The 8,719-nt window shown below is 41.2% G+C and overlaps 1 long non-coding RNA gene across 1 annotated transcript; it reads right to left on the reverse strand.

The window, feature by feature from the left end:
- Positions 1-2,175: 2,175 nt before the first annotated feature.
- On the reverse strand, positions 2,176-5,568 carry LOC134286427 (uncharacterized). Its single transcript, XR_009996895.1, has 2 exons — positions 5,036-5,568; positions 2,176-4,004 (listed from the first exon to the last, which is right to left on the reverse strand). It is a non-coding gene; the product is annotated as an uncharacterized LOC134286427 (long non-coding RNA).
- Positions 5,569-8,719: the final 3,151 nt, after the last annotated feature.

The raw sequence follows: 8,719 nt of genomic DNA on the forward strand, positions 1-8,719 counted from the left end.
GAATAATAATAAGGCACTCGGGCACACGGTTGATAACCAATTTTACACGCCATGCAAACTTTTGATTGCTTCGGGGATGCTTCGGGGATGGAGGGAAGAAGTTGGAATGAATTTACTTCCTCCATGGAAGCAAGCATTAGATAATGTTGAATGAATATTTTCAAGTCGAAAGTTGTGAGTGCAAATATGTCACTGAAGAAAGTACAATGACCAATGGGGTCAGGATGAAGGATTCCACCATGGCCGTGCGCAGAAAGGGGTTTGGGGTTTCACATTCTGCGGATGGGCTTGCATTTCTTGAACCAGCAGCGAAGTCTGATCCTATTAGAGGAACTGGCCAGTAGCCATGCTAGATGGTACCACAAGGTACCAAAATTACCTGTAGAAGGAATGAAGCGGAGTCCATCATCGACGTTACTTTTTGTAGTCCTGGCCTAACAAGTAGTTAGAACTGGAGGGTAGATAATGTTTTCACTCAAAGAAAGCACCTGTCGGTTCGCGATATTATCGACTACAATAACAGCGAAACTTACTCATGAGATCATGCCAAGGAAAATCCACCCTAGGAATGGGAGACCACCGGCGTATTGGTGGACTCAAGCGATTGGAAATCTACGAGCCAGGAGGCGGAAGCAGCGAGCACTTACTGATGAGCAGCGCAATCAGCGATGTGTGTGTGTGTTCGTCGCTGCCAAAGTCGCGCTGAAGACCGAGATAAGGGCAAACAAAAACGCCTGCTTTGAAGTTCTCTGTTAAAGTGCCAATACGAATCCGTGGGGTGATGTCTACAGTATCATGAAGGTTCTTGGAGGGGTTCATCTAGTGGCTCTTTCGCATCATGATCCTTGGTCTCCTTTCGTAGGACAGCTGGGAACTGGGGTTGGTGATGAGGGCAGGGTCGTTAAAGATGATCTTGAGGGGATAGCAAAGTCCCTCCGGACGGAGTTCTGAATCTGATCTTAGAAGTAGTTATTGCAGAGGTTTCCGGGATCTCCGGCCAGGTGTGCTATGCAGAAATGCCTGGACGAGGGCGTTTACCCGGTGATTTAGAAGCGGCAGAGCCTGGTTCTATTCCCAAAGGCGGGGAAACTACCCGGAGATCCGTTGGCATATAGACCAATATGCTTGATCGTCACAGCTCGGAAGGTACACGAAAAGATCATCTTGAACAGAATTTTGAGGTACACCGAGCATGTAAATGGTCTCTCGAGCAACCAGTTCGCCTTCCTGGAGATACCCGGGTACCTGTACAAGATTATCGGAAGTTACTTCCAGAATCAAGTACCGGCTTACGACATATTATAGGAGGATCGGAAGTGCTTTCACGTTACTTTTGGAATCTCTCAAGATTCAATCCTGGGTCCGGTGTTATGGAATGTCGTCTACGACGAGGTGTTAAGGAGTTTCTGGTGGGAGTGGCGCTAGATTCTATGGTGAATCGATCGAAGAAGTGGGATTGACTGCTGCCCTTTCGATCGTAGTTCTATCATTTGGGTAAAAATCCTAAAAAGGGAGGTAATCCTCCTAATGATAATAAATTAAAAAATAAAAAAAAAACTTATAAAAGGATTTATTATGGATAAATTAATAATTTGATGAGGACTGGAATTTGCTTACCACAAAACACAGGTGCTCACAATCGTGCAGCGGTGATCTGTGTTGGTGATTCCATTATAACTTCGAAGCGCTTCGTCGAACACTTAAGGTTGATGATCGATGATAAGCTTGCCTTTGGCAGCCATGTATATTATGTTTGCAAGAAATGCTCCATATTCCGGACATTCTTGTCTTGAGGATGTGTCAAGACGAGCTTGGGTGAAATGCCGCCTCATCGGCTGAGAGCTGGTAACTGGGCAGCACAATACCTTGGTGTCCTCCGTCCTCGTGTCATGATGTTTGTTGCTGCAAGGCTACGCAGCTATCTTGGAAGGTGCGATGTGCACTATACCCTCTCCGAAGCAATGCCTTCTAGATGGTCATGGAGAGCCGTAGGTCTTGGCTGCAGTCCAGAAACTGCATGAGCTGCTGCTCGATTGCAGTGGTCGCGGGGCACATAGCAGCTACAAAAAAAGACCCCGTTTATCTTGGCGACCACACAACTCGTCCATATCACACGCATACCAGGAACCTACATATTATCGAACTTGCATGAACCTAAAATCTTTTTCCATAGGGTTTCAGCTTATGGTCTTACCTTTCAGAAAAGCCTTTGTTCAAAATATTCTATCGGTAAAAATTGAAATAAATCAAGTTTGAAGATTTTCTATCAAATGAGGTATATTCAGAGCATAATTTTGTTGATCATTCCGAACTGCAAACAACAAGGCATCGTGCGTGACCTGTCACATACCCGATGATCTCTTCTTAGTTTTATAAACATTATATTCACTTGCCATTTTTCCGGCATCTGTGTTATATGATCAGCCCAAGGGGGTCTGTCGTGGTTAATTAGCTCATTTTTTTATTTTGTGAGCTTCGAGGTCATGCGGTTAGTGGAGTTATACGTTTAGGTGTATGTGTAGTAAGTCTTGGAGTAAGATTCTGAAGAAACTTTCGTGAAACGAAAAATTCCTTACTAGCTTCTGTGTGTTGTTTGTTATATGGTGGTTATATGGTGGTATTCAGTCTGTTCAGCGTCTGGCAGAAGACGGTGTGAAATGCTAAAAAAGGAGTTTTGGTTCATGCAAGTTTGATAATACTTAGGTTCCTGGTATGCGTTTCTTTACGTTTGGACAAGAAACATCTTGTCATCTTCAAAGGAAAAATTTTTGTTCGTTCTATGTCTGTTGAACTAACTAAATAATTCGTTAAAAGAGTTTATTGACTGCTTAGCTGAAAAATTCAACATTCAGTGCATCCAAAGAGTCGAACACTCGAACTGCCAGTTATACGATACGTTTATCAAAGCCTCCTCCAGTATCCCAATGTTAAGTACTTGAAGATTTACAATTTCGGATTTCGGCTTAGGCAGTGTTTCGTTTTAGCGTTGATTGTTTCTTATCTTCGCCGACGTTTCGGTCCTCGGATCGGACCTTCTTCAAGGCTCGATAAAAATCAACTGGTCAATTTATAAATGCTTTTTAATAAAAATGGCCACAGCATGTTGAAACCCCATATTGGGATTTCATATTGTGTGTGACACCTTGATTCTATTTCGCACCATGATCATATATTACACCATCATTGTAGTGACCTACACCCCCCCCCCCCTTAGGCAAGATTCCTGCACACGCTAGTGCAAGGACTTGCTCCGCCAAAAATGTGTAAATGAAGCACTTTCGCTCGGCGTCCTTCACTAGTACGAGTACGTCTGATGCAGCCCGCGCCAGCTCTCAGATACATGAGCTTAGCAACAATATTAATTGTTTATTAAAAACTTAGAACTAAACATGGAATGGAACGAATTAACGTAAGCTTATCTGCTGCACCGGTGCTTCATTATGGTCAATATAATACGGAGTGAAAACTGTGGACATCCAAATAAGTACTTCAACTTTGACGATGGTTGTGGCCCAAATCACTGGATTACAATTATTCAAATTTCGACCACATAGTTTCCTATATTTTCTGACGTTGCAGTGAAATTTTCATAAAGCAACTTTAATTGTTCACTAAAATACGGGTTTTTGAAAATAATATGTTCTATAATGACTTTTTGAACGATTGATTGCTCCTCATCAATTTCATCCAAGTAAAAGGACGATAAGGATGACGTCACAAGTTGACGTCCAAAATTGAAGTTTACATTGTTTAATAGCGTGCCTCGTCTTCTGGTATACTGTGTGCCTCACCACACACACATTGCTGCCCTCGTTAATGCTTCTTAATTGTTTTCCACCCAATTGTTAGCAGGACGATGGCATAACTTAAGCTAACCACGTAAATAAAGTCTGATGGAAAAAGCTGCGATATTGCGGTAGGGGTAAATAAGATGGCTGGTGTGGAAATCGCACCGGCGAATGTTCATGTTACTTAAAATGTTAAACAAATATGGCAATTCACACCTGTGGTGACCCTCCATAACCCAGGCAAGAAGATGGTCGGCAGACCGACGCCGAACGCCGGAAGGAACCGGCGGATGGCAGGACCGAGGGCGGAATCTTCAGCAGGAGTTTGGAAGACGATGGATGGACAGCGATAAAACTTGAATTGAACTGCGACCGGACGGACGACCAGGATCAACGACGGCGAGCCAACAGATAACAGGAACGGCCAGTGGACAGCAGACTTGACTAACGGATACAGAGTAGTACTTGGTAGGGCTTGATCTTCGGAAAGTGCCGGCGGGTCAACGGATGGTAAGAACGGACACCGGACAGCAGACTTGATTTGACCTTCGGCGAGCCAACGGATTGGAGCAACAGATAACAGACAGCAGGCTTGACTACGGGCGACAGGGTATGGCTTGGTTGGGCTTGATCTTCGGGAAGTGGTTGCGAGACAACGGATGGCAGGAACTGCAGGAACGGACACCGTTCGGCGAGATTGACTGACGGTGGGGCTTGAATTGATCTTCACGAGTGACGGCTAACCAGCGGATAACAAGAACGGATACGGACAGCAGGCTTGACTACTTAATTTTCGGCGCAAGGACAGAGAAATAAAAGATCGATTGGTTTTCACGACTTGTCTCTCCAAATTCTCTGTTGTAGTCAAGCCTGCTGTCTGTTATCTGTTGCTCCAATCCGTTGGCTCGCCGAAGGTCAAATCAAGTCTGCTGTCCGGTGTCCGTTCTTACCATCCGTTGACCCGCCGGCACTTTCCGAAGATCAAGCCCTACCAAGTACTACTCTGTATCCGTTAGTCAAGTCTGCTGTCCACTGGCCGTTCCTGTTATCTGTTGGCTCGCCGTCGTTGATCCTGGTCGTCCGTCCGGTCGCAGTTCAATTCAAGTTTTATCGCTGTCCATCCATCGTCTTCCAAACTCCTGCTGAAGATTCCGCCCTCGGTCCTGCCATCCGCCGGTTCCTTCCGGCGTTCGGCGTCGGTCTGCCGACCATCTTCTTGCCTGGGTTATGGAGGGTCACCACAACACCGTCTTCAGACAGACGCTGAACAGACTGAATATTACTATCATCATATATTCGACAACACACAGAAGCTAGTTGGGAATTTTTCGTTTCACGAAAAGTTTTTCCCGAGTCTCACTCCATGACTTACTACATATACACCTAAATGTTTACCACCACTAATCGCATGACCACGAAGCCCGCAAAATATAAAAAAAATGAACTAATGAACCACGGCAGACCCCATTGGGCTGATCATATAACACAGATGCCGGAGAAATGACAAGTGAATATAATGTTTATAAAACTAAGAAGAGATCATCGGGTATGTGACAGGTCACGCACGATGCCTTGTTGTTTGCAGTTCGGGATGATATACAAAATTATGCTCTGAACATACCCTATTTGATAGAAAATCTTCAAACTTGATTTATTTCAATTATTACCGATAGAATATTTTGAACAAAGGCTTTTCTGAAAGGTAAGACCATAAGCTGAAACCCTATGGAAAAAGATTTTAGGTTCATGCAAGTTCGATAATATGTAGGTTCCTGGTATGCGTGTATCACCGTCATTTTTCCCGACCCATTAGCCGTTACTGTCGGGTACTCGGTATGAGTCTACTATGATGGCAATATCCGTCCCCCACTCAGCAACTGCCTGACATAGCAGTTGCTGGTCTGCGTCACAGAGTTGTTCAGGTTCAGCTGCGCTACCTGTACTGTAACTTGTCAGCTGTGGTTTTTATGATGGCCGGACACCTTCGGTCCCCCGTTGGGTGCTTGCTGTTCGTGGATTTTCCGGGGAAAATCAAGCACTTGGTAGGAAGCCTTGTGCCTTATGGCCCTTTCTCTCAGGTATCAGGTATAAGGGTATGCGGTATGGGATTTTTTCAAGGCGAAACGAAACGAAACGAAATATACAATTTCTGATACGATGCGGTACGAAACGAAACGAAATTCAAAAATGTTTCGTGAGATCGATACGAAATTCGAGTTCACCCGGTATTTTTCGAAACGAAACGAAATTTTCGAAAAAAGTTCCGCAGAATTTTGCAGTTACATCAATTTTGTGCGAATTGATACTGCGTGTTTGCGGTGGCGTGTATTACATTTCCATAAAGACTCCCATCACCTAGCTCCTTTTGCTACAGTGCCATTTATATGTATTTTTTTAATTTTTCGCTACCTATATTGAAAATTTGAATAATAAATTACACCGATAACCTAAAAAGACCAATATAACCAGGGCCCATATAGCCGAGGCGGTAAACGCACGGGTATTCAGCATGACCATGCTGAGGGTGACGGGTTCGATTCCCGGTCGGTCCAGGAACTTTTCGTAAAGGAAATTTCCTTGACTTCCTTGGGCATAGAGTATCTTCGAGCTGAGAAGCAGGCTTTATCCCAATGAGGACGTTACGCCAAGAAGAAAGAGAGAGAGATAACCTAACTAGATTGCTCCAATGGCCAAATAAAACCACACCAATAATGTGTTACATCATTGCGACTATGCTATAAGATGCAATAATGCCGATTGTTTCAGAAACCTAAAGCAATGATATGGATACATCAGCCAAATATTTACCACTCAAGCTTTGGTGAATAGCGTATCTCCTGGAGAAAGCCTAAAATCTAATTCTAAAACTGATAGATAATTGAATTTATCAGAAAATACTCAGTAAAACTCGTATAGAAATTGAAAAGAATACTAAAGAAATGTATGCGCACTCATTAAATATGAAGGCATCCGCAAACTTGAAATTCGAAAAATATAACAAATCATCTCTAGATTATTATGCCAAAAATTCTACCAGATAGATCTGGTCAATAGCGGACCTGGTGTGATGGTTAAAGTACTCCGAGGACCTGGGATCAATTTGCACTCCCAAAATACTTGCAAAATGTGAATTCTACCTTTGGGTCTTTCGATTCGAGAGTATGGGTCCCGAAATCAATTAACCTAGGGCTAAACATATTGTTGCAACAGTTGAAGAAAAAAAAAGTATTTTTCAGAACTTATGTATTTGAAAAAAAAAAAAAATATTTCACCTAATATCACTAGCCCAGAGTATGTTGGTGAATAATCTGATGAAATCCAGACAACAAACGTCTTTTTACAGAAATTTAGCATAAAAGTTGGCTGCGCACTAGGCCGTCCCTTATTTTGCAAAAACTAGAAATGTTATAAGTTCGTTAGTGTAAAATGATCGTTTTAGCTAAGAAACGATCGTGTCAAAATTTGAAGTCCATATCTCAAGGCTAAGTGGTCCCTCAAGGGGCCTAAAGTTGACAAAAATGGTATGGGACCAAAACACATGATATTTTTTTTCGACGAAAAAATAGGCTATTCTACTAAAACCGGTGATTTTAGGACCCTAAAGGACTGAAAATGTGCCTAGATTTGCAATATCTCTACTCGTTTCTGAGTTATTGACAAAAAACAACCGAAAAATCAGCATTTTTGACCATTTTTTTAGATCCCGAAGGAACCCTACCCTATTTTGTTCAATAACTCAAAAACAAGTAGAGATATCGCAATTCTAAGCACATTTTCGGCCCTTAAGGGTCCTAAAATCACCGGTTTTAGTAGAATAGCGTATTTTTCGTTGAGAAAAAAATTCATGTTTTTTTTGGTCCCATACCATTTTTGACAATTTAGGCCCCTTGAGGGACCACTTAGTCATGAGATATGAACTTCAAATTTTGACACGAGCATTTCTTAGCTAAAACGATCATTTTCCACTGACGAACTTATAACATTTCCATTTTTTGCAAAATAACGGACGGCCTACTGCGCACACATGAGTTTCTCGTTTGTCTAACCTTTTGACATTTTCAATTCACTCCTGAATATATTTTAAGAAATTCGTCAAAGAAAAACGATATGAATTCCTACGATCACATACTTTCCACTTGAAAAAATTCAAGAATTCCACCACAAACTCCTACATTGTTGTCTTCACCTAAACATATTTTAGAAATTTACTAATTGAAAAAAAAATGATGGTAGGGAAATCCTACCCTAATATTCTATTACAGTATTTTCCTAAATTCATCCAAATTATCCAAAGTACTCTTTTCAGTGTCCGTAAACTTTCTATTTTAAGTACAGCTCTATCACGCAGAAAAATATATTGTAAAACCAAAGGAATTCTGCATAGATTCAACAAATTTTATTGTTGACTCAGCGCTTACCTGCAAATTTTGTTGATTCAACAAATTCAGAAATTCATATCAACAATGAAGTTTTTTGTTTCTAAAATTGCCCGGAATCAATCTGCTGTCAAAACCAATGCATATTTTTTTCGAAACAAAAATACGATTGGTCAAATCTACAAATGCAATTTTTTTAAATAATAAAAGGTGTTATATTGAAACTAAAATTTGATTTTGTTGTTTCAACGATCCTGTTTTTTGAACTAATAATAGTAATAAAACTGTTTTGTTGTTTATTGTTTATTTACATTTATGTAATTCTAATTATTTTCAATTTTACACTGTACATCGTCTAAGTAAAAAAAAATGAGGCAATTGTAGATAACTTTTGTTCTGATATGATGTTGTGGCGTGATTCCTGCTAATGAATTTTTCGTCAATCCCATTTTCTCTGTCGATTTCATTTTGTATTCATGGTTAATTCTGAAATAGATACATAAATTGTTATATCATTATAAGATCAATCATGTCAAATTTACCTTTACCTATCCT

The sequence above is a fragment of the Aedes albopictus genome, chromosome 2, assembly GCF_035046485.1.
Source record: "Aedes albopictus strain Foshan chromosome 2, AalbF5, whole genome shotgun sequence".
Lineage (NCBI taxonomy): Eukaryota > Metazoa > Arthropoda > Insecta > Diptera > Culicidae > Aedes > Aedes albopictus.